This window comes from Mycteria americana, chromosome 6 (genome assembly GCF_035582795.1).
Source record: "Mycteria americana isolate JAX WOST 10 ecotype Jacksonville Zoo and Gardens chromosome 6, USCA_MyAme_1.0, whole genome shotgun sequence".
Taxonomy (NCBI): domain Eukaryota; kingdom Metazoa; phylum Chordata; class Aves; order Ciconiiformes; family Ciconiidae; genus Mycteria; species Mycteria americana.
Window position 1 is genome coordinate 55,299,250 of NC_134370.1, and position 23,723 is coordinate 55,322,972.

The 23,723-nt window shown below is 36.5% G+C and overlaps 1 protein-coding gene across 9 annotated transcripts in view; it reads right to left on the reverse strand.

Annotated features, from left to right (window-relative positions):
- The window catches only part of TCF12 (transcription factor 12), a 175,839-nt gene that overhangs the window by 87,861 nt on the left and 64,255 nt on the right, over positions 1-23,723 (reverse strand). The gene's annotated exons all lie outside the window — the stretch shown is intronic.

Here is a 23,723-nt window from a genome sequence, read left to right on the forward strand (position 1 = left end):
TTTTCCCCCACAGTTACGAAGACGTTTTTGGCCAAAGAATTTCAAACTTTGCTCCCTGTTACAGTTCCAACTCATTTGCTTCAAGTGAGCTGTTGAAGAAAAAAAAATATTACGGGGACCATTTTAAAACTGGTAAATGGAGAAAGTCACATGGCAATTCAGAGACAAGGAACAGCACTCAGCTTTCGGTGCTGCTTCTCTCCCCAAAAGGAGCATTAAAGAGCATACCTCTCTTTGGAACGAAAGATATCATGAGAGACAGTCTTCTGCTTTAGGGGAAGACTCCCAGTAGCTAATAATTTAATCCTGCCCCATATTAGCTAGCTTTTCATGTGTTTGAGAGTCAGTTTAAGTACATGGTCACTCACCTTTTCACACTGGTCAGCATACCACTGTTACGCACACCTTGACTTAATCACATTGGTCTGATTCTAAAAGCCACGTTGCAAACAGGACCTAAACAATACTCTGCATTTATTAGAAGCATTTTTAGGCCTCAATTCAGTAAAGCAACTAAGGACATATGTACTTACGAGTATACGAATGAACTAAATTCAGCAGGGACTGTTCATATAATTTAAACTATACACTTAGGAGAATATTGGTGGACTGCACACTGATTACAGAGAAATCTGACAAAGAAGGATGTGTCATCTCAGTTAGTCTACTCCTAATGTAGTTTTTAAGAAATTCAGGCAAAATTTCTGAAAATATTGAAAATGTAACACGTCAATAATAACCAATTTGCAACTTAAGGGAAGTGCTATTTTAAGCTAGAAACTAATTTCTTTAAATTATACAGACTGAAATCCATTTCTATTTTTGCTGTAAAATATAGCAATAATACACCCTCTCCAAGGGAAGAAACAAAGTCCTGGCTCACAGCATGCACGTGTTTAAGGACAAGAAAGGAGATAAACATCCGCATTTAACTACTGAAATATTATGAAAATAACTTTCCAAGAAGAGTTTGAAATGTAGGGGAGTTGGTGGCACATTTTCAGCTCTCTCTGGGTGCTCCTCTTACTCCGTAGCTATTGCAGCCCCTCCTGCCTCTGCTGTTACCAAGTACTGCACTGCTCCCCACTCTGCCCAGCTGCTGCTGTGGTGAGAGCTCCCCCTCCTGTTTTAATGTACTCTAATCACGCTGAAGATTGAGCTACCCACATGTACAGCAATCAAACTTATCTATGCCCTTGTAAGAAACGTCTACATCATTACAAAAATAATCAGATGGGAAATATAACCTAAAGGCATTTCCTTATACTAATGGGGAACAAGACTCCCCTTCCAACCAAGTTCCTTTAAAATATAGCTCAATGAAGAAAAACATTAATCCAAAGACTGCAGCAATATTTATTAATAAATCATTAGCAAAACAAGAATAAAAAATTCATTGCTCTTTACACCCAAACCACTGACTTCAACTTGAGATTCAGCAGACCCTTCAGGATCAAAGAGTGTTACAGCGGCTTACTGTCAGAGGCCAGTGGAATTCGCTTTCAAGCATTACTCTTAATAAATTTCTGTTGATGGCCTTTCTACTGACAACCTACTGGACTTTTATAACATCCTTACACTAAGCCATTAACAAGACTGGATCATCAGTGCACTCCCCACAGGCCACTAAAGATTACAAGATCAAAAAAAAAAAAGTGAAGCCTGCTTTTGTAGCTTTTCCAGGAGCTGAATACAAACCACACAAGCACACAAAAAGAGAAGCTTTCTTATTGCCAATGCAGCACTCACACATTCACAGAATACTACTAACTGGAGTGTAATCTATGTTGCAGGTAGTCATCACTGTAACCTAGGAAGAACATTCATGTTATTTTGCAAATACAGTCCTGCAGAAATTCTTTAGTGGGTCAGTAAACGCTGATACAGGACACAAATGCTATCTTCAAAATTTCAATTTTATTAAGTGTTTGCTAAGGTTTTCACTCTTATTTTCCTTCTGAAACCAAAAAGGAGACAAGAAGTCCAGAAGCTGGTAGAAACAGTCAACTCCCCTTACAGTTCCTGGAAAGAATTTTCTTATCTACAATGTAAATTCTTCAAGTTTATTGCAACACTGATGCCCATTTCCCTATCCTAGTGTTTCCCAAACAGTGGACAATAAATTAGAGAGATCCACCAGCTGACTGGCATCCTAGATATGATGTTGTTCTCCCTCTACTTCAAATACAGAGCAAGTTTTATTAAAAACTTTAAAGATATATCATGTGTTTTCCTGAGACTGTCTTTTTGCAACTGCAGTGGCAGTAGCAAATAAGGGACTTCATAGTTAGAATACAAGCAACAATGTCCTTAAGCCCATAGTAAATTCCCACCTGGCTGTGATTATCACACATACAGCCTGGTATGCAGGGGGAAGATGAATGAACCCAGAGAAGCTTTTTAAAGTATAATTTGCAGCATGAAAACCTGAAAGAAACCCCATATCTTAAGCTAACACAGATTCTTCATAGGTCAATAGTTAGCGATCCTTTTTACCGCTCCCTTCTCAAAAGCAGATTCTTTCTAGCTGTTTACTTTCTGAAACTTTGGATAATGATTAGAGATGCTAAACTGGGATGTCAACCTGTGAAATCAGCAATGGGGGAGGGAGACTGGACAGACAAACAGTATCTATTATAATCACAACCAGTATCCCTCTTCCCCAACCATGAACCATGTCTTCTCCATCTGCTCAGGTACTTACCTCAAGAGCTAATTAAAAAAAATTTAAAAATTCATATCCATGTGATAGTGGTTCAAGGAAAAAAAAAAAATTATGGCAGCTATTTTGGATAAGGAAGGTCAAGATTTCCAGAGTCTCAAAAACCTAATGTTTTAAAAGAATCTCCAAATCTCATACCTAAAAGATGTCTGCTTTTCAGATAGCAAAGCACCCAATTTTATTTGGAATATAACTCAATCACAAGTGCACAGGAATGCTGAAGCCATCTCATGTAGCTCTATTTGAAATCCTAAATATGGATTTATGGCCCTGATCCTTCAAACAGCTACATATGTGCTTAACGGGATTATGCATGCTTAAAGTCTCTTAGATGTAGAAGTATCTGTAAAATTAGGACTTACCTTGGGCACACAGATCATTCAGTAGGATGCATTAGATTTATACTGACTTTTGTTACACTCTAAGACATTTGGACACTTCCCATTATACCAGGCAACCACTGAATTAAACAAATTAAACTATTTCAGCAGTATTTTACCTTCCTTGTATTACAAAAAGCTTATAAGGATTTTTTTTTTCCTAAAAGAAAACAGGGTACCATCAGAGCATTACCAAAGCATCAGAATGCTAATTAAGTGGTCATTTTTCTTATGATTAAAAAAAGTCATTATAATTAAGTAAAAATCAGAGATTTTTTTCAAACAGCTTTTTTCACGCTATCCTAGAACACTATATATTTCTAGAAATGGAGCTATACTGAAATATTTTGAAAAGTGAAACCACTTGAGATATTATTTGAAAAGTCTTGTATGTGTGTATAAGTAACAACACTTTACCTACGTTTCAGTGGATCCAAAACAGTTCAGCCACATATATATACAGTTTCACTGAGATTTTTCTTCCCTGAATAAGACCCATTCTTTGTTTACTACTTTTTAATTCTTTTTTTAAAAGTCTTTTTTTTCCAATTACAGGCAGGAAATAAAAAGAAATGCAACTCTTTTATGTAAAGTAAATCCATCTGGATGTTTGCTGCATCCTATATTATAAACTTGTGATCCCCAACCAGAATGAGTTATAGTGAAGCTGCAGGCAAAATTGTCTCCATATACCACAATCCATTATCCCTGTCAAGTTAATGTTCCATGTTGAGCCATATGGCGTGGGTACACACTCAACAAAGGAAATTCCTTAAACTTGTTATAATCAGCACTTACAGTCATCCAAAAAAACTGACATAAACAGCTTTATTGTGTTTTGTGCATTTCAGTTGATATCCATGACAAAAAGAGGAAGCTTCAGGAAAAAAAATAAGGGGGGGAGGGGAGTAAAGTTGCAGTAATAAAAAAAAAGGGGGGGGGACGGGGACAGAGACTGTACATTTCATAATTACACAACATTTTCCTTAGCAAGTGATTCTCAATTACAATAAAGCTCAAGTCTCCTGACACTGATACACTGCCAGATTAACAAGAGACAAAAAAAAACCCCACCAAAAAAACCCTACATCAATACCTCATTTTCAATGCAAATAAGAAATCCTATAGTTTCAAAGTGCCTGACTCATGTAAAAGATACTCAATTAAAAAAAAAAATTGAATCATTTTTAGTTTTTCTGACTTTGGAGAGAAGGTTTGCCTTCAGTGGTTGTATAATTACCAAGAATTTAACAGCCCTTCATTAACAATACAGTAATTTAAGTAAAATATCTTTCTATGCATTAAGTGTAGGTCACAGATGAATTAAGGGCTCCCAGAAGCCTCTGCTACCTGGCACAACCCATCACATCAAGCCTAAGTCAAGGTACAAGTAGAGCAGAACTTCATTCCAGCCCCCGCAGTGACAACAATAAAACGCTGAGAAAACACACTATCAAATACTGAACTCAGCATCAATTTCTGTTAATTACAGCCTTGTCAGCAACGTGATTATTCAAACAGCTCATGCAAATGTTAATGAGTCCTTATTTGCATATTTATTTTTTCCTTTGTTGAAATGTCATTGATTATTACATTCTACAATGATGAATGCTGCTGATGATGTGCTCTGATATGTAATTAGTCATTAAGTGGAATGAATAGATCAATTATGAAAAAGGAGTGAGATTAAGAAATATCAAACAAGACCGCCCAATGTAACTATAGAATTTTTTTTAAAGGAACTAAAATAATTTCTTGGCATTTAAAGTGCAACATCAGTAGTTTTCAATAAATAAACTACTACTTTTCTGAGGTTAAATAAGATCTTCCACATGCACTGCTACTTGGGTAATCTAATTACAATAGCGGAGCACTTTTGTAAAAACAGTAAGAAATCTGCAGAGTAACACATAGGTTTTGGGGTTTAGTTGTCATATGCCGTCCTTCCCCCAGTTTTCTAAAAAAATTATAAATATCCCAAAGCTGCTCAGGAGCACACCACAGACTATCTGATCTTTTAGCAGAAATGGAAGCAGCACTTGCTGCACTTGCAGCAGCCTCACTTTGTTCTCAAGGCAAAGACTCGTGCTGCCTTTTGCAACTGCCTGCTCTAACCACTCAGCCAGCGCTCGCTATTTGCGGACGAAGGGGAAATGGGAGAGAAGAGGAAGGAAGGGGGAAAAAAAAAAAAAAAAACCACACACACACAAAAAAAACCACACACCAAAAAAAAAAAAACCCAAAACACATTACTGCAGACCAGATGGGAACATTCCACATGACCAAACCAATCAATCACCTCGGTGGGGCGCAGGTGCAACACAGCCGTGTAGCAACACACCATTTCACAGTCTATCGGGCACAAACACATGGTCACCAATCAATGGCACCCCCAGGACCTGGGGGGGAAGCTCTCTCGAGCCTTACTGGTCCATGCCTGATGACTTCATAATCACACATCATTTCATTCACTGGAGGATACAAACCAGCATTCTAATAACCTTCCCCCGAAACCGGTCATGTTGTGCATATTAATAGAGTGCCGGGTAGAGCTGAACCACCAGCTCCACGCTGCAATCTGAGCAGAGCCTGCAAGACGGAAACAACCTGAAGCTAAGAACTTCTGCCCAAGGAAGGATAGTCAGCTCAGACCCAGATCAATGGCAACATTATTCATTTTGCCAAAATAAACTGTGCACAATGCTCGCACCTTTCACAAAGCAAGCCTTGAACAATAGCAAGCAAGCAGAGATAAAGGACAAAGCGGGATGAAAATCAATGGAAGAATGTGCTTCTGTACTCGGTGATACGTTACACAAAATTCGGAAACAAACAGGACCACCGGTAACAAAAAAAAAAACCCCAAAGTTAGAACTATTGAAAAAAATTATCTATATGCTTGCCAATGCTCTCAGTGAAAGAAATTATTTTATTTCTTTTAAAGCAAGTATCACAGATCAGTTTTAACACAAGCAGATAAAAAAAATTACAGAATGTGATGTGATCACACCACACCAAGACTTGAATCAGAGCACTAGCTGCTTTTGACTACAGTTTGCAAAAAAGGCCAATTACAAATGTTAGTTTATGTTTGTGTTACTGATGACTTACGAGTATAATAAACATTACGGACATAAGGATATGGAGACATGTTGGCCAGAGCTTATCACACTATACTGTTAAGTATTTGCACTGTTAAAAAGATACTCAAGAAACAAATGTGACAAGGAGTGCATCTTCTCTTGAAATTACATTATGCCTTGGGGCTAAAAGCCAAATGAGTTGCAACTGAAATGTAAAAGACTAAAACTATTAATATGCACTTTTCAGATTTAGAATGCTGTAAGTGCTCAGATAGGTAGGACTCCACCATTTGGTATTAAAGCAAAGAGCTTAGTTTTACTTTTGTTTTTCTTAAATTGATTAGATGAAGAGCAGACACCTCTGAATTAAACAGTTAAATCAGGCAAGTCTAGAATCTACTGAACCACCTCAGCTTTGCTTTCAGGCATAAATTGCCGAGAACTACTTGAAGAAATAAGTATAGTAGGCATGATAAGAGTATAGTTGTTAGGTTGCACTCTATAGCACTACATGTTGCTTTAGGTCAATGGCAGTTCCTCCTTTCCCATCTGGGAGGCTACACAAAGGGACTACAGCATACCTTAACTCATTAATACAAGGATGGGGAAAAAAAAAAATCATGTCAGAAGCAGAAAGCACACTTCTTTATAGTTAGAATCCAGATCATTTGGTGATTGGTACTGCTGCAGGCCCTTTTTATCTTCTTTCCTTGGCTTCCTCCCTTCCCTGTCTCAAAGATCTCAGAAAAATGCACAAAAGCATTTCCATTTTGCTTTCAATTCAGAGTCTTGGTATGATTCACCTTTTCACAAGGCCAAATCTGAGTCCTGTAATCCAAAAACTCCACAGAACAAAAAAGGTGGCAGACTTGGTGGTGTTAGACAGAAGCGCACAGAAGGGTTAAAGAACAAATGTGAGTAATATCAAAGGAATATTCACATCCTTTTGCAGAATTATGTTGACCAGCAGCAGATGAGGAAGTGTTCTCCCTCACTAGAATACAAAAATCATTAATCAATAAATCATTAAATCATTAAATTAAGGGCTTGACGACCAGTTCTATTCTGGGCACTTACAGAATGCTAATTACTGTAGTATCTGGGGAACCTACAGTGTTAAAATCAGAATATCTTCTTTAATAAGATCAGTTTTTTAGATTAAATTCAGCTTCTTTCATTTTGAAAGCTCTTGAAAAGAAATGAAAAATGTCATATAATGAATTAAGTACTAATATTAGTCACACTTCATATGCAACACAGGGCAAGCTGATGGCTATGCTACAGACTTGACATCTCTTAAGAGGCAAAAAACTAACAGCTGGCAACATTCACAATGGAAAGGGCTGGGAGAAGTTTGACAAAGAATCTCATCCAAAATGAAAAAGCCTCAGTAAAGCTTATCCTTACCTGGAAACATTAAGCAAGAGGAACAACAAGGGGACAGTTAGCACAAGTGTCCAGGCCAGTCTGAGCACCTCACCTGCCTTCCCTGTGCTGAAATGCTACATGCGTGAAACCAAGGACACACATGTCTCTGGTAGGAGGCACACCCCCGACACTTAACCTCTTCTGGTCCTCAGACAAAACTGAGCCTCTCTTCTCACCCACTAAGGTGGGAAAGGAGTGGGGTTTTGCTTGCTTGTGACATAATTATACCAAAAAAAAAGCTAAGGCATAGAAAGTGAGGGTTCATCTCAACACATGGAAACTAGAGCACAAAAGGATAAGATTTATCAGAGAAACTTCAAAAGAAAGGGTATTCCAAGATGGCAAAAGGTGGTACTGCTTGTAAGCAAGGGGATTTCTACAAAGACAGCATGAAATGCACCAGAGACAAATTTTAGTGAATTTCTGAAAACAATTAAGAAGTGTATGGCACAGGTATCAGGGATCCAACTGTTACGTAAATTATATAGGCTATAAGGACATCAAGAGAACAGTAACAGATTTTAATTAGTTTGTTCAAATCAGTGAAGGAATCATGACAACAGAAACACAAATTTTAATCCATAAACAAAACAATACATAACTCCTGAGATTTCCTACAGCAAAGGACTCCAGTGAAGATTTGCTTATACTACAATTCTCACCCCTAAAATATACAGAAGCAAAGTTACCAATAAAACATTATATATAATTCACAAGTATATAGTGTATAAATTAGTAAAATTTATCTTGTAAGAAATAGCTTTGATTTATTCATTCACTAAAAATTAGACAAGCACCACCATTTGGAAAGAGAGAGCTAGAAGTTAATGAACAAAACAATAAAAAAAAAAACCCTCATCTTGTCAGTGCAATGGTAACTGGTTACACGGTTAACCTGGAATGGATTTCTGCAAGAAGTACTCACAGTACCACAAATATAGCAAAGTTAGTATTTACAATAAATAGAAGTAAAAATGTGTCAGAACTTACAACAGTTGATAGCGAAGACTGAAAAGGTTTTGTGATTTCTTGAGTAAAAATGGTTAAGTGAGACACAGTCAATGCAAATGTTACAATCAAAAAACAGGCATTTGCTCAATATTGAAAAAAAAAAAAAGCTTTACAAAAGTCACTCAACAAATAAAACTGCAAACTTAAAGCATAGCTAAAATTAGGTATATACTTCTCTTAGTAAATGCAATTCTTTTAAGCATTCAAATCCAAAGAAAATCTGTAACACTAAGAATATTCTTTAACTACTATAGAAACATACAAACCCAGCTAAACTGAATGCTTTAAAGTTTAGATACAAGCTACTACTTAACTGATGCTTTTTATCTAGTCATCTATACTGACATTACTCAGCTTTATCCAGGGTCAACAAAAACTATTCATTTTATGTTTTGCCTAACTGGATTCCTTATGATCAGCTGTTAGCATCAAGCTGTCTGATTTCCATTCAGGCTCACAGCTGGATTAATTATAAAAAAGGAATATTAAACCTTGAGCAGGCATAACTGGCTTTGACTTCAAAATAAGCATTTTTATAAACTCATCTTGCTACACTTTCAGGTATTAAATAAAATTTTCATTCCAATACAATTTTTTCAGTGTGACACAGACTGCATATATTTAAGAATTTCCAGTAGCTGTAAAAGTTGCAAATGTAAAAAAGCTAACAAAACCAAAATTTTTAATGATAAATTAAAAAAAAAAAAAAAATCAGGAAAAGGACCAAGAATTTATCTTCTATCAGTAAAAGTCTCATTGCAAAGAAGAGTTGGAATTACATTGAGGCTGAAGGTTTGGTTTTTTTTTAATTAAGTTTTAAAAAGCTATGAGGAATGTTTTAGGTTTTGTTTTTACAGTAGTTACCGAATTGGTTCTTAAGGAGTTGATATCTTTTACATTCTCAACAAAAAGAAGGATTTTTAAGCTATAACAGAGAGAATGCCTATACTACTTGGAGCTATTTTATATTTAAAGGCTGTTCTTGATAATGAAAATATTTTCTGCAAGATGGATAGTTATTAAAAAAAAAAAAAAAAAAGAAAGGAAAAGAAAATCAATATCCTCAGGGAAAAAAAGGGAAGTCTGGGGAAAATTTTTTATTTAGATTTGTCTTCCAAAACAGAAAATAGATGAGCAGCTCTCCCAACAATGCTTATTTAAGCAGATATTTGAAAAGGGTCAACAGGACAGAAAGGAGAAAAGCAGTATAAGTTCGAAAAGGTAGTTCTGTGTACAAATGCAAAAGTTGAAATATGGCCATCTAGTAATTTGCAGCTACATTTCCAAGCCCTTTTTAAATCACTCAAAGTCTGCTCATGAAGAACAGGTGGACTTTCTCAGGGGGAGGGAGTAGAGAAGGGCCACCTCCTCCTCCTCACGACAACAAACCTTGAACAGGCTACAAAGGGAGTTAGGGACTCCACTGATCACATGGGAAGGGGAGAACACAGGAATACATGTTGTCAAAAAGACAGTCAAAAAGCAAAAAGGCAGGAAGGGTAAGAATATAAATAATTAAGAAAAAAAAAAAAACACAAAAAGAAAGCTCAAAATAAAATTTACTTGCTGTAGTTTGTCACTTCCTATGCCTTATTGTTGAAATACTACTACTATAAATTTGCAAAAATGGGAAAGATGCATCTTGCCACAAGAAAATGGTCAATGCATATCGTTTTAGACCACTGAATTTGAAAACTGAACAATCGGATGTGAATTTAAGTCTACCTGCTACAAATTTTGAACTATTTAAAAAGCATGAATTGCATTAAATCCTAAAAACACTAAGATATGTTTTTAAAATGTTCTTCATAGAGTGGTCCCCCAGGCTCCCCATAGCAAATTTATGGACCCCTGAAAGGAGACAGTTGACCAGATATCTATTCAGCATCTTGAAACTTCAGATTTTATTACCAGCTGCCACTAATCCTGTCTTACAGGCCAGTACAACCAAAGAATGTATCCAAAGAGACACACAATCAGGAAAGCTATGAAACTCATTACACACATTGGTTTATTAGCAATAAAGAACAAAAAGAAGAAAAAAAACCAGGAAAACACATTTTGGACAGTATCCTGCAGTTACAATCACTTGACATGATTCTTGTAACAAATTAAATTAAAAAAAACAACTTCAAACAGAAGACGTTTAAAGCAATATTGCCTTTTAAAGCCCAACTAGTTCTTTTTGTGTCTTATTTCTGATTTTGGTCAGCAGTGTCCTCTGCATATGTATTTATACGATATGACCCCTTTTGTTATTTACAAGCAGAAATAAAATGTGAAAAAGTTTGGATTTAGTACTTTCTAAACTGGTCACAGCAGAGTAAGCTCAGATGGCTAGTCGAACAGAACATCCTTAGGGAGACAGAACCATCCCAGAGGCTTTGTGGGCAGAAAATCTTTAGGCAAAGTGATTCATCATGTGTGGCAAGATGACTGTGACATCTAAAGATTCTTGCCTTGAGCAGCATGGTACACGCTACGAGGGATCAAGCATTCTGAAAAGCATCCACGCACATCTCAGAAGCTTCAGTAAAAAGGTCATGTTTTAAACAACAAAATACTGGACACTAAAAATGTGTATGTGAATTGGCTTTTTGCAGTAGAAAACTATGAAGTTCCCCTTCAGCATGTCTGAACCCATGCTGTTGACCTAACATACAAATAAGCAAAAAAATTTTACTAATTTTGCATTCAAATTCACTCTTTCAGAGTCTAACCAAAGGATGTTTTAACATCTGGCTCGTATTCCTTCCTCCAATGTAATTAAGCCATAGTCTTGCAGGTTTGTTTAGAGGTTGGCCATCAATAAATGATTATTTTTACACTTTAAAACATATTTTTCTATAGCAGCTTTTATTATCCTCTTGTCCATTCACCACAACTTCTAGCTCTTCTACCAGAGGATCAGGGAATGCATTACTGCACATCCATTGCAATATGAAAACAAACAGTTTTGATCTTCCAAATCTAGCACACAGTAATCTGTCCTGTGAAGGAGAATACTTACTGTACTACACAGCACCCCAGTTCAGAATCTGCACTTAAAGACCACTTACAAAATACCAGTTTTGAATGTACAAATGTCTCACCAACAAGCAAAAAGACCCGCACTGGAAGAGAAGAAAGACACCTCTACTGTGGTATCCCACTGATAGCAATGGCCAGTAACAGGTGCACAGAGAAACAACCACAAAAAAAACCAGAGCGAACGTGAAGAACGATATGCTCTAAATTTCAACAGTCGGGTGTTAGAGCCAAGTAAGTACCATACTGTAAGTAACAACTGACCATAATCGCATTTAAAACTTTATTTTCTTTATATTTAAGATGAAGGAAACAAAAAGAAAATATATCTACAAAGAGCAACACATCTGCACAAAACCATAAAAAATGGCCTTTCTTAAAACAGTCAAAAAAGTCAACAGACCAAGACAGACAGACAAGCCAGGTAAAGACAGGAAAAATCCCAAAGTGCAGCTGAGTGCGAGCCTGATGGAAGTGCTCAGGTGGAAAAGCGTACTGATCCAGATGGGTGCATTCAAGGGACAAAAATACAGGTTTAACTGCACAGTAAAACTACAGTAAAATTATACTCTATAGATTTGAGGACAAATTTTTCATGTAAATTAAAGTTTACATTATTTTCTACCTCTGATGTTTTGGCATTTTTTGAAGGAAATAAATTGGACCAATGACACATCATTGTGTTGCATTAACAAACAAGAAAGCAACGCAAGAGTATCATCAAGAAAATAGGAGAGATCAGATAGAAGGGCTGTGGCAACTTTAAAAACATAGTTTTCAGTTCAACAGCGGTGCTGAAATTGATTATCAAGGGAATAACGATGCTTTAGAGCACAGGTTAAAAGAAGAAAAAAAAGTTACTGGAGCCTGGATGACATTTTCTCCCAATGAATCACTGCCTTTCAATTTGGTGTTTTATTTCACATTGGTTTACTGGCATTTGCATGATGTCTCTATCACGAGACCAAGCTGTGTCTCTGCTGGGGGAAAAGGGGGAGGCACACAAAACAGAAACTCGGAGGAGTACAAGCAACAGGGAAGCTTGCCTCCTTCATACTGCAGAACATCAACCAAGCACTAAAGAGCCAGCTAAAGTCAGTATCTTGAGTTCAAGACATTTGTGCTCCAAATTTTCTTCCATGTAGGTAAAATGAGATAAATCAATACAGAAAATCCTCTAGATTTAAAAAATTGTTCTTTACCTTTACTCTATCCTAAATATATTGCTGACAGCCCACTGTTTATTGTGTATACGTAAGCAAACTATCCCACATAAAACAGTTATAAACTGGAGAAACACATGGGCTTTTTCCTTCTGCCAACAAACCATATTCCTTTCCGTAGTTTGCAACTGTGCCACCGAACCAATGAAAGCCAGCAGTATTTCTCTTCTGGCCCCTCTCCCTTTACCCCCTGCTCCAAAATACTGAAGGAACAGGTTTATACTCAATTCATTTAACAGCTTTACAAAGTTGGTGGTTGTTGGGGTTTTTTTTTGGTTTTTGGGTTGGTTTTTTTTTCCCCCACCATGTACCTTTCGAACTACATTTCTAGGAAGATACATTTCTAATATAATAGCAAATATATAAATGAAATAAAGAATATACACATACACTGGACCAAAATACTCGTTACAATTGTGCACAGGGCTTAGTGCCAGATAGCTGTCAAACAAAGAAACAAAATCATACAGTTGTTTGGCACTCAAGGCTGAAAGCATTGTGAAACATGCACTGTTTATAAATTGTCATTGATGAATAAAAGCAGTGAACAAAAAAAATTAAAGGAAATGCAGCCAAGCACCAGAAAGACAAGCCAATCATCACTCCTCCTCCCACCACACTCAGTAATCAAAACAAAACAAAATAACCCCCGCATCCACAGTATGCTGGGCAAGAGCAACATAGCAGTGCAAGGTAAACTGAGCACTGCATGAACAAGTGGCTTCAGATTGTGCTCTCATAGCTCAACCCAAAGTACCCAGAAAAGTGATAGATTCAGAGCCCTGAAAAAAAATGGCATGTGGATTTCTCAGCTTTGTTATTTATAAAGTAATATTTTAAACACTAGTAATTCTAGTGACATTTATCTTAAGCTTAAAAATATCAATCCTAGAAGATGTAAAGAAAAATTGTTTCAGTGATGGTAAAATATATTAGCAGATCTTTCACCACAGAACATAGCACTGCTGAAAAAAAAAAAATCACCTCACCTACCTATCATTGAGAAGAAAGATTTAATTCATGTCAGGTGAAAGGATGACATTTCTCTAAGTACAAATTAAGACAGAATTGTATCCCGGAAAATAAGCAAGAGCTCAGTTTCTGATCTTGCATATCTGTACCAATTTCAGTATCTTTCAAACTTGAAGCTGTATAATAATGCAACACATCTATATGGAAACAAAATCTCTTCTAAAATTAAAGAAAAAAGAACTTATAACTATGCAAAAAAAATATCATTTTTTGACTGATAAGTAGAATATTAAGGTGTGCTAAATGCTTTCTATAGCATAACACACATATGAGGTTCTGCAAACTCCTTTGAAGTTAGGGTGACATGATCAGAAAATTCTCTACAATAGTTCATAAGGCAATGCAACTTTTAAGATAGGTAAGGCATATTTAAGAAATATGGTTCTGTAAGGAATTAATTTTTGCAAATCTCTATTCAAGCAGGTCAATCAGCCTGTAGTTTAAGTTGGAAAGTACCTCAAGACTCCAAATAAATATATAAATAAATAAAATCCAACGTGACAGCTTGTAATGGACTAGCAATATGTGAAACAAATAAATGATGTCATAGGAAAGAAATTAGTCCAGTCAGAAACAGAAGTGTTATTTATCACAGCAAAATAGTAAGGCAAACTTCACTTTGCTCCTAAGATGCAGAAAACATACTTAAAACTGCAGTACCCTGATAAAGAGTGTACAAGTACACTCTTTCCTATCTCTGCAGAACTTTTTTTAAACATGATACGAATTTATTTATGATACAGTCATGCACTTAGGTATTCAATGCAGACCCCAGAGATCAGCCTTGAAGCTTAAAAGACTGTTAACAAGTCACACATTACTCTCAAGACTTCTGCTTTTCTATGTCCCAGTTTATAAGAGGAAGAAATAGCAAGATGCCTTATTTGTATTGCATTTGTGCCTGAAGTGCCAGGCTTATTTTAGAGGTCCCTATTACACTGGATAGTAAACTAAAATTTCAGTACAGTTATTGTGATGATAGTACTGGTTTTGCACATGGTCTGTACAATCCCAATTTGCATTTACACATCTTACATTTACACATTACCTATTTTAGTGCGCTCGGTTCCCAACTACCTTTAAGGCTCATGGCCAGACCTCAGCAGTTTTAGGAAAAACCATAAAATCAGTCTCAACTTATTTCAATAGTAATCCCTGTGTTTCTTCCCCATTGCCATTTCAATGAACCTTTTTTTATTTCATCACTGAACTTAAAGCTACTGCTTTCTTTAAAGGAATCAGTAGCAGTAATCCCAAATACTGTCAGTTTCTTTAATCCTGTATATAACACAACATGACATAAAATGATGTATCAACTCTCTCTCCTATTTCATCTTCAGATGGGGGACCCCGTGAGTGTCTTCCAAAAAAAAACCCCCAACCAAATGCCATCCTGGTGAAGCTTCCACACATAAGGATAACAAGGTTTCTATTTCTCAAAGTGACCCTCCATCTGGATGCCTAATAAATAACTCTGCAGAATTTTCAGCTGACTTCCCAATATACATATATGCGTTAGAGTGACAGAAGCTGAACACCCATCTGAAAGCCACAGTGCTGTTAGCTTTCAGAAAAGCGTAAAAAGACAGCAACCAAGAAAGCCTTGCAAATAAAGCAAGATATTACCATCGCTTATCAGAATGAGTTGCAGTTTCTTTGGTCTTCTGCACACTTCTGTTGCATGAAAACCTTTCACCCACTTTTCAGAAACAAAATTTGGTGTAATATTGGACTGAAGTGAAGTGTCCAGACATTATTTTCAAAATCAATTTAAAAGTTTTGTTTTCTTTTGATGATACTTGTTCCATTAATCCACTATATAGCTGAAGCTTATATAGTAGTAAGCTGTGCACCTACAGCAGCTTACAACTCTAGGGAAAATGGCCACTCTAGGCCACTCGGGCAACTCACAAAAACAACAGTATTAGAGGTCCAACACCTTCATGCACATAAAAAAATAAAATTACATCTTTTATAGGCTCGCTCATTCAATTTCATCTGTTTTGCGTTCCCCTCTGAGGTGTCTGTGTATCTAAACACAATCAGGTTTCCAGCAGCAACAAACATTTGACTCACTAAAATCCAGTCTCTAAAGAACACTATTAACAACTTCAAATCATATTAATGCAAATACTATAGTGCCCCAAATCACAAAAGCCACTTGTTTTGGCACAAGCAGCCTAGTTACAACATTTTGGTTGATCAGTTCAGAATTTAATCACTGGATACAGGCTGCTGCATTTATTAAAAACTGGACTGCTAGCAACTGACAGGCTATAGCTACATGCACACAAGAATGAAAAAAAAATTAATGGCATGAAATAGAGATTAAGTAAATGATTTTTATGCACCTGGCGATAAGCAAACATCTTTATTGCAAAACAAAGACAAGCCATGAAAAATTACAAAATTATCTTTTAATCACCAGTGAGCTTTCTACAGTCTCCTATTTGAACAGGATAATAGTTATTATGTAGATCCCTAAGCAACTGCCTCATGGGGAAGTTACATCACCAGTATGGGAAAGAATCACCCCCTCCTCCCTTCTCCCTGGAAAGGAGCTTGGCGCCTTCAGACAGACTGAAATTTAAAATCCTACAGCTTCACCCAGCTGATCCCATCCACTGGAACACATCTACAAGTGCCCAGGGATGGCAGGAACCACAGGAGAGAAATATGCCCTTTCAGCATTTCATGCACTGATGAGCCTTGTAACAGATAAACATACCCTACAGCAGCTAAACTGACATGTTATAACAAAGAGGAAATGCAAGACTTAAAAATTACATCAGATTACTATTTATTCCCCTTTTCAGAGGCAGAGTACACTGTGAATAAATCAACACTCAAATGTATCAGGCTGCATTAACTAAAAACCATGCTTTGCAGAACAAATTTTATCAGAACTAAAATATTTCAAAATTTAAAAGCCACAGACTTGCATGTCTAAATTCCCAGACTGGCAATCCAGAAATACTTAGTATGACAAAAATTCTGGGTTTAAGTGAGAGACGTTTTTGAAGAAGGCAACATTTCATCTTCCTCCAACACAATTAACACTAGGTCCCGTTTTTCCTCCCACTAGCACACAGTGCAAGCAACGCTACTGCCCGTGGGTCACCAGAACTGCAAGTTCTGCTTGTGGGACACGTCGTGGATTTGCAGAGACTCCTGTGAGTCCTGTGAAGGTACCTGTGCACTGGTAGTATCCAGTGAAAAGGTATCAGGAGCTCTTCCTAGTACAATGTTAAATCATATAGTTTGATGAATTTTCAAGGACAGATTTCTTCACTTTCTTACTTGCCAGAAAGAAAAGCTTTCTGTTTTTTTCCCTTGAACCGCAGCACTGCAGGCTAAGTCTGAAAACAACTCCAACACTGATTGGGAGATCATAAAGTCTCTAAACTTGCACAATACTACCCGTATTCCTTAAGGATAAACTGCCTCAACACTCCGGCATACTGGCGTAGCGAGCGGATCCCCGACAGGGAGGGGGAAGGCCGACCGCTGTGCACCTGCTCACCCCCTCTGCACCCTCCTGCGCTGGGAGCTGCCGAAGGCAGGGAGCCAGCCGGGCGCAAGGCCTCCTGCCAGCAGCGGCAGCGAAGGAGCGAGCAGGCAGGCAGGCACGGCCGCGCACCTACCTGGCAGACCCACACCTGAGCACCACCTGAGGAGGGTTGTTAGGGCCCCTCTGCCACAGCTGCTAACTAGGAAGAACATGAAAGTCTCAAGGGGGAGAGAGCACAAGCAGACACCTGCTACAGCATAATGTTACAAAGGACACGAGCTCCCCCCGCTACATTTGTAGAAAGCCTTGAGGTATTACTGTATTTAAAGAAATGTTAGGAAAGCTATTTGATTGAAATATTACTGTAAACAGAAGGGAAAACGAAGCTTAACACGCTCTTGTGAGCAAAAACCCAAGGGTAAAAATGCCCTGCACTTAGCACTGTCACTAAATGACTGTGTAATTTAATTTCTCAGAAACCCATTAGCTTTCACAAAAGGAAAATGAAGAGCAGATGAGCGCAATTCTTTGGTGTGAGTGGAATTTATTTAATGTAATACCTGGGGAGGAGGGGGGAAAAAAAAAAAAAAGGAAAAAAGGGTAAATCTGAAACTGTACCAACAGATACAAAACATCGGAACTCTAGAAAGCTTCAGCCAGCGGCTCTGCACCAGCAGTAACCAGCATGTCAGGTCCGAGGTTGTACAGGTACAACTGCCAAGAGCCTGCCTCTGCCCAACACGCCACACCAGAGCCGGGACACAGCCAGATGCAGAAACACCCCAGAACAAAAGGATTCCTAGCGTTTAAAACAAACAAACAAGGTACCTCAATTTATTTATGGATATTTTATATATTCATATATGAAGCAAATGATACGTATAATTGTCTGGAAGAGAGGAAGAAATAATTGAAATTTAACTTAAACATTACTCTGGATTTGAAATTTTCATTATAAAACCCGAAATACTACAAAATTCACATTAGGCTTTTAGCCAATCTATAATATAATATAAAAACAGTGTCAATCAAGCAATTCAGCACAATGACAAGTCCCAAAAGGAAAACAAACATTCTTAGAAGGAAATTTAAATGTAAATCTTCCATTTGCCAGATTCATTATATGCAATGATTTGGAAAAAACAAATTTAAAAAAAAAAAAACCACAGGCCTATCTCAAACAACAAAACATGAAGCTTTACTGGGGTGAAGCAATAGCAACACTCACTTTGGGAAAAGTAGCCATGATGTATTACATACAGATGAGTCAGCATCTTGATATTTTTAGCTTTAATAATCAAAACAATAAGTGATTTGATAAAATGTAAACCTAAGGCTGTGAAACTGCATGATGCCAGTTACTGTAAAGTGAATTTCAAGGAACTTATCCAGCATGGGAAGTTTACAATCTATGGCTTGTAGTGGACCCATGTCTTAGAGCAGGAGACCAGTACCCCTAAGTATTGTAACTATGGATGTTCTTATACTTGCATCTTTTTTCCTAAGAAAAGTTTTTCTGAACTCTTAGCCTACAATAATATTTGACAGATAATTATGCACTATTTGAAGCTTATTAGCAATCCTTTGACAATTTTCTTTCAACTTACTGCCCTACTCCTATAAAATGAAATTAACTGAAGCACTTGTCATAATCTTTGTTGTGCCCCTATTTTGTCATTTTCTTCTTTTAACATCTTCCTCTTCCTTCCTAATGAATTCTCTGAAGGGTACAAAATATTCTGTCCCCACCGTTCTCCAAGTTAATACCAATGTGACTGTGTATAAGTTATTTCAGATCAATCTTGCCATTACTCATGTCTCTGGACATCATTTCCATTGTGATGCCTATTTTATTCCATGTGTTCAATTAGTAATGACTACAGAAGGCAATTCAAGGAAATCTAACTATTATTTCAGACAAATACAAGGTCTGCCAACTCACTACTCGCATCTGCCCTCTCCCTTCCTAAAAGGTAATTAAAACAAGATTCCTAGCAAAAATTATAATGGCATCATTCTTAACATTTGCCATTTTAATAACTATTTACCCTCGCTTGCTTCCTACTATTGCCTTGCCTTTACCATCATAAAATCATTTGATAATATGCTCTATCTCTGCAACTCCAAAATTCTTTTACTGAAGGATTACTGAGAAAGAAAACTAGCAGTTTTCCTGAAGATTAGTTAGATTCTTAACTGAGAAACAGTTCAGATGCATGCATTCTTTTAATTGTATTTTAAAGTTCAAAAGCCTCTCCTTTTACTGAGAATAACCTTTCCCAAATTAAGGTTTAAAAGGATTACATCACTTGTTCAAGAACAATATCAATACTGGAAAGCTTACAGAGGCTTCGGCTATTTACCACGTTGCTTAAAAAAAATGCCCCTTATGTTTATCTTTGAAAATACTTAACACTCTATCCAAGCCAACTGGAATGCTTAACTTCCAAGTCAAACAGTAGATTTTACAATAAAAATTAGACATAGTAATTTCACTAGTCTGAAACATGCACTGGTAGAAGCACAGCCATTCTTACAAACCTACACAATCAGGCAATCAAGTCAACTAAGTGAACAGTAACTCTAAAATCAGAAGGTATCCCAATCCAGATATTGATCACTCATTTATATGATTAATCCACAAAATGAGTCTTTAGTTTCACAGTAGCTCAAAAGACTACCTTTGAAAATTCATGGAATTTAGCTTCAACCCATCAAGCACCTCTCTGCTCCTGCCACCCTTCACTCCACACGGCTGTTTCTACCCAGCACATACCTATTAACCACCTGCTACACTGGTATAAGACAGTTAAACACTAATAGAGGGTAAAATAAAAGGTGTGTGTATATATATATATGTGTGTGTGTGTGTGTGTGTATATGTATGTAATTTATTTGCAAACCCTGTTTTGCAAAGCCTGATGACAAACCGCCCAAGTGATTCAAATGCATCAAGTACAACCAACATTAAAGGAAGCCACACTGCAAAAAAAATCCAAAATTTATTACCTTGCTTCCATTAGAGAGTACTATGTTTGGTTCCTTCATCTATTTATTTCGGTTAGGACAAGAATCAGGCTTACCCTTTATATTCACAGTATAAATAGTTAAAGTATATTAAAAAAAATATATTTTGATTAACAATCTGAATCATTTGTAGCTCTAATTACTGTAACAAGCTTCTACTCCCTCCCTCATAAATGCTGACTGATATGTGTCTCGACTTCCCAGCATTGTCAGGTCCTCCATACTCTTAAATGCTGGCCATAAGAAAATATCATGGCCATACCTAGCATGAAGCAGAAGTTAGTTTGTTAGGAAGAGGAGCACAGTCACCACCTCACTACGATACTAAGAGAGGTGACTGTTACAACATCAACAGATGATATGAAATAAACTAGTAACTACAACCCTGCAGCTGGTCTACCAGAGTCAGTGAGTAGGTGAGGCCAGGAAGATGCAAATGATCTAAAATCCTCCATTCCCACACATTCAGAGTTTCCAATTATGACAGTTTCCACTTATTTTGGTTGACAGGTCTTCAAACCTTGTGGCTAGCTCAGGAACACCCACAGGTCTAAAATTTAACCCAATTAAACTGTAAAGCAACTAGTTAAAAGAAATCATAAGAAAACAAGGAAGTATACTTGAAAGAAAAACTTGAAAGAAAACTTGGAAGAATGATCTCTACTTCAAGGGACTGATTTCAACCTGGCAAGCTTATATTCAACCACCATCTTTTCACTCACTATTGACTAAATTTTTTAATGACGTTTTATCATGTACAAGCTTGTGGAACTGTGTAGTACACAGACGATGAACATGGAGAACAAAATTTTTGCCTTAATCCTTCCTACCTCTTGTGGAAAGACAGACACACAAAAGAAATTAAGTCACCCACTTCAAATGTTCAAGACAGACCAACAAAAACCCCTTTAAGGTATACTCAAGAATGATCTTGCTTTCTTCCTGGTAAGCAGAAGTAGAAAAGCTTAGTAGAATAAAGTCCAGGGAACAATACAACAGAAGACACAACACCACATGCTTGAAAGGTCCTAACAAAAACTGACCTCTACTTGCAAATGCAGAGTACTAAAAGGCAGCATAATTACAGAGAAAAGAATCTTGTATCTTTGTGAATAGTTTTCTAGAATGTAATTAAAACAGAAAGTGTTGAATAAGCAAAGATTATCAAGTCTAAATGGAGCTACAATACCACCAATATATCTTAGTCTGATTTTCTACATGTCTCTATGGATACCAACAGACTATGCTGGTGCCAAGTGGATTCAGTGGTTTTACTTAAAATACAAGCAACGGCCCTTCTTTTTAATACTAACAAATCAACAGGATAATTCTGGAATTCATTAGTGAAGAACACTAACCAATCCAACATAATAGCTTTACTTCCTCTGCAAAACACTTCAAAAAATATCTAAATGAATATGGAAATGCATCTTTCTGTGGCAAATTGTTCATTATTGAATCATTATCAACTCTTGTTAGACAAAATTTCTCTCTTTTGCAATGTACAAGATCATTAAAATGTTTGAGAGCTCCATCATGAAAGACAGTGGCACTTTATAATCCGCTATCTCTTCAGGCAAATATGCTTACGGCTGAACATAATACACAAAATAACAACATCCCCTTGACATACAATTCTTTCTTTTAATGGTGCTCTTAAGTGTTGACAGCAATGGTGAAATATGTTGTTGCTCGCCTTTTTTTTTTTTTTAAATAGTTTTTAACTATTTCAGAGATGTATTTCAGTCATGATAAAATGTTGGGAAGGGATGTGTTTCTTAGATCTTCAGCGTGGAACCCCAGACACTCCATTGTTCTTATTAGTCTAGTGAGATATTTCCTATAAGCTCATCAAGTTGATGTTCTTAGCCTCCATCTCCTTTTAACCTCTGAAGATCACAGAATAATCAATCAATGCATTAAATATCATCTATAGTAACTAATAAAATGGATGTTTTCATTCTGTTTATGGGAACGCGTCCACAACTTGATATTAACAAACTGTGTAACTTTTTAATCTAAAAGACTTAAGAAGAAATTTCATTTTTTCTTTTCAATAACAGACAAAAAAAACCATAAACACAGATAGTGATACTACATAGAAAACCACTACTCAATGTTTTTATGTAGCTTTTCTCATTAGTCTCTCCAAACTTTCAGCATCAACTTAAAAGACGCTGCAAAAATTCATGATGCAAAAGTATGATATACAAAGCTGCATCCTATACTACAACCTAAGTAAAATGAATAATTTTTTGTTATGACAAGCCAATAACCACAGGTAGAATATTTTTAAAAGCATACTTTTAGAGTTTTGAGGTGTATATTTCTGAGAGATATATACTGAAAGCTTTCTATAATTCTTTGCTGCATATAGAAGGAAATGAAGTACTATTGCTCCAACAAAATAAAATCCGTAAGAACTGTTAGCCAAGAAGTATTACAAAACTATTTCAGTTCACAGCTACTTTGGGTGACTGACACATACACATCTTGCAATTCATTAACTCTCTTTATAAAACAATCTCAATGGAGGCTTCTTCTCAAATCTGTATTAATGATGTAATTCTATTATGTCTAATGAAATCACCTAGCCATCTCTTCAATAAAACTGAAAAATTAAGAAGATATAGTTGCACCAATTATTTTCTTCATATATTGTTTAAAAAATTGGATGGCTTAAAATAAAAGCATGAACAAAGAGTTTGCCTTTGGTAATACAAATTTTAAAAAACTATCAAACTTTGCTATAATTTTTTGTAAAATAAAAACAGTATCAGCTATGAAGTCTACAGCCATTCCATACGTGCCACTGATCAAAATACTGGAGAAGCAACTGAAGTAACTTGTCTTTTTAGTCTCCTGTATTTAAAAAAAGACAACATATTTGAAACAGTACTGGGGGGAAGCTCTACTCTGCTTTACCAAAACAACTAAGGGAAACTACATTTTAGCTTTACTGTCTGCAGTTACAAGTATCATTGACCAATTGACATGTACTCTCTCTAAACAAAGACTACAGAGACAGTAATTTTAAAATTATGTATTTTTAGGTTCATATATGAAGGTTTAAATGAAATTCTGTTTTCAGCAATAGCTGTGCTTTGTCTGCCTCTATTTCAGAGAAAATTAAAGTAGTAATTAAAGTAGTAAACAAAGACTGAGCAAAGTAGAAAGATTTCCAAAAGAAATTGCAGACCACCAGGATTTGGATTTAGGTAATCCACTTAGATTACCATGGCTATGTCTTAAAAGGACAATACTGAGATCACAAAATAG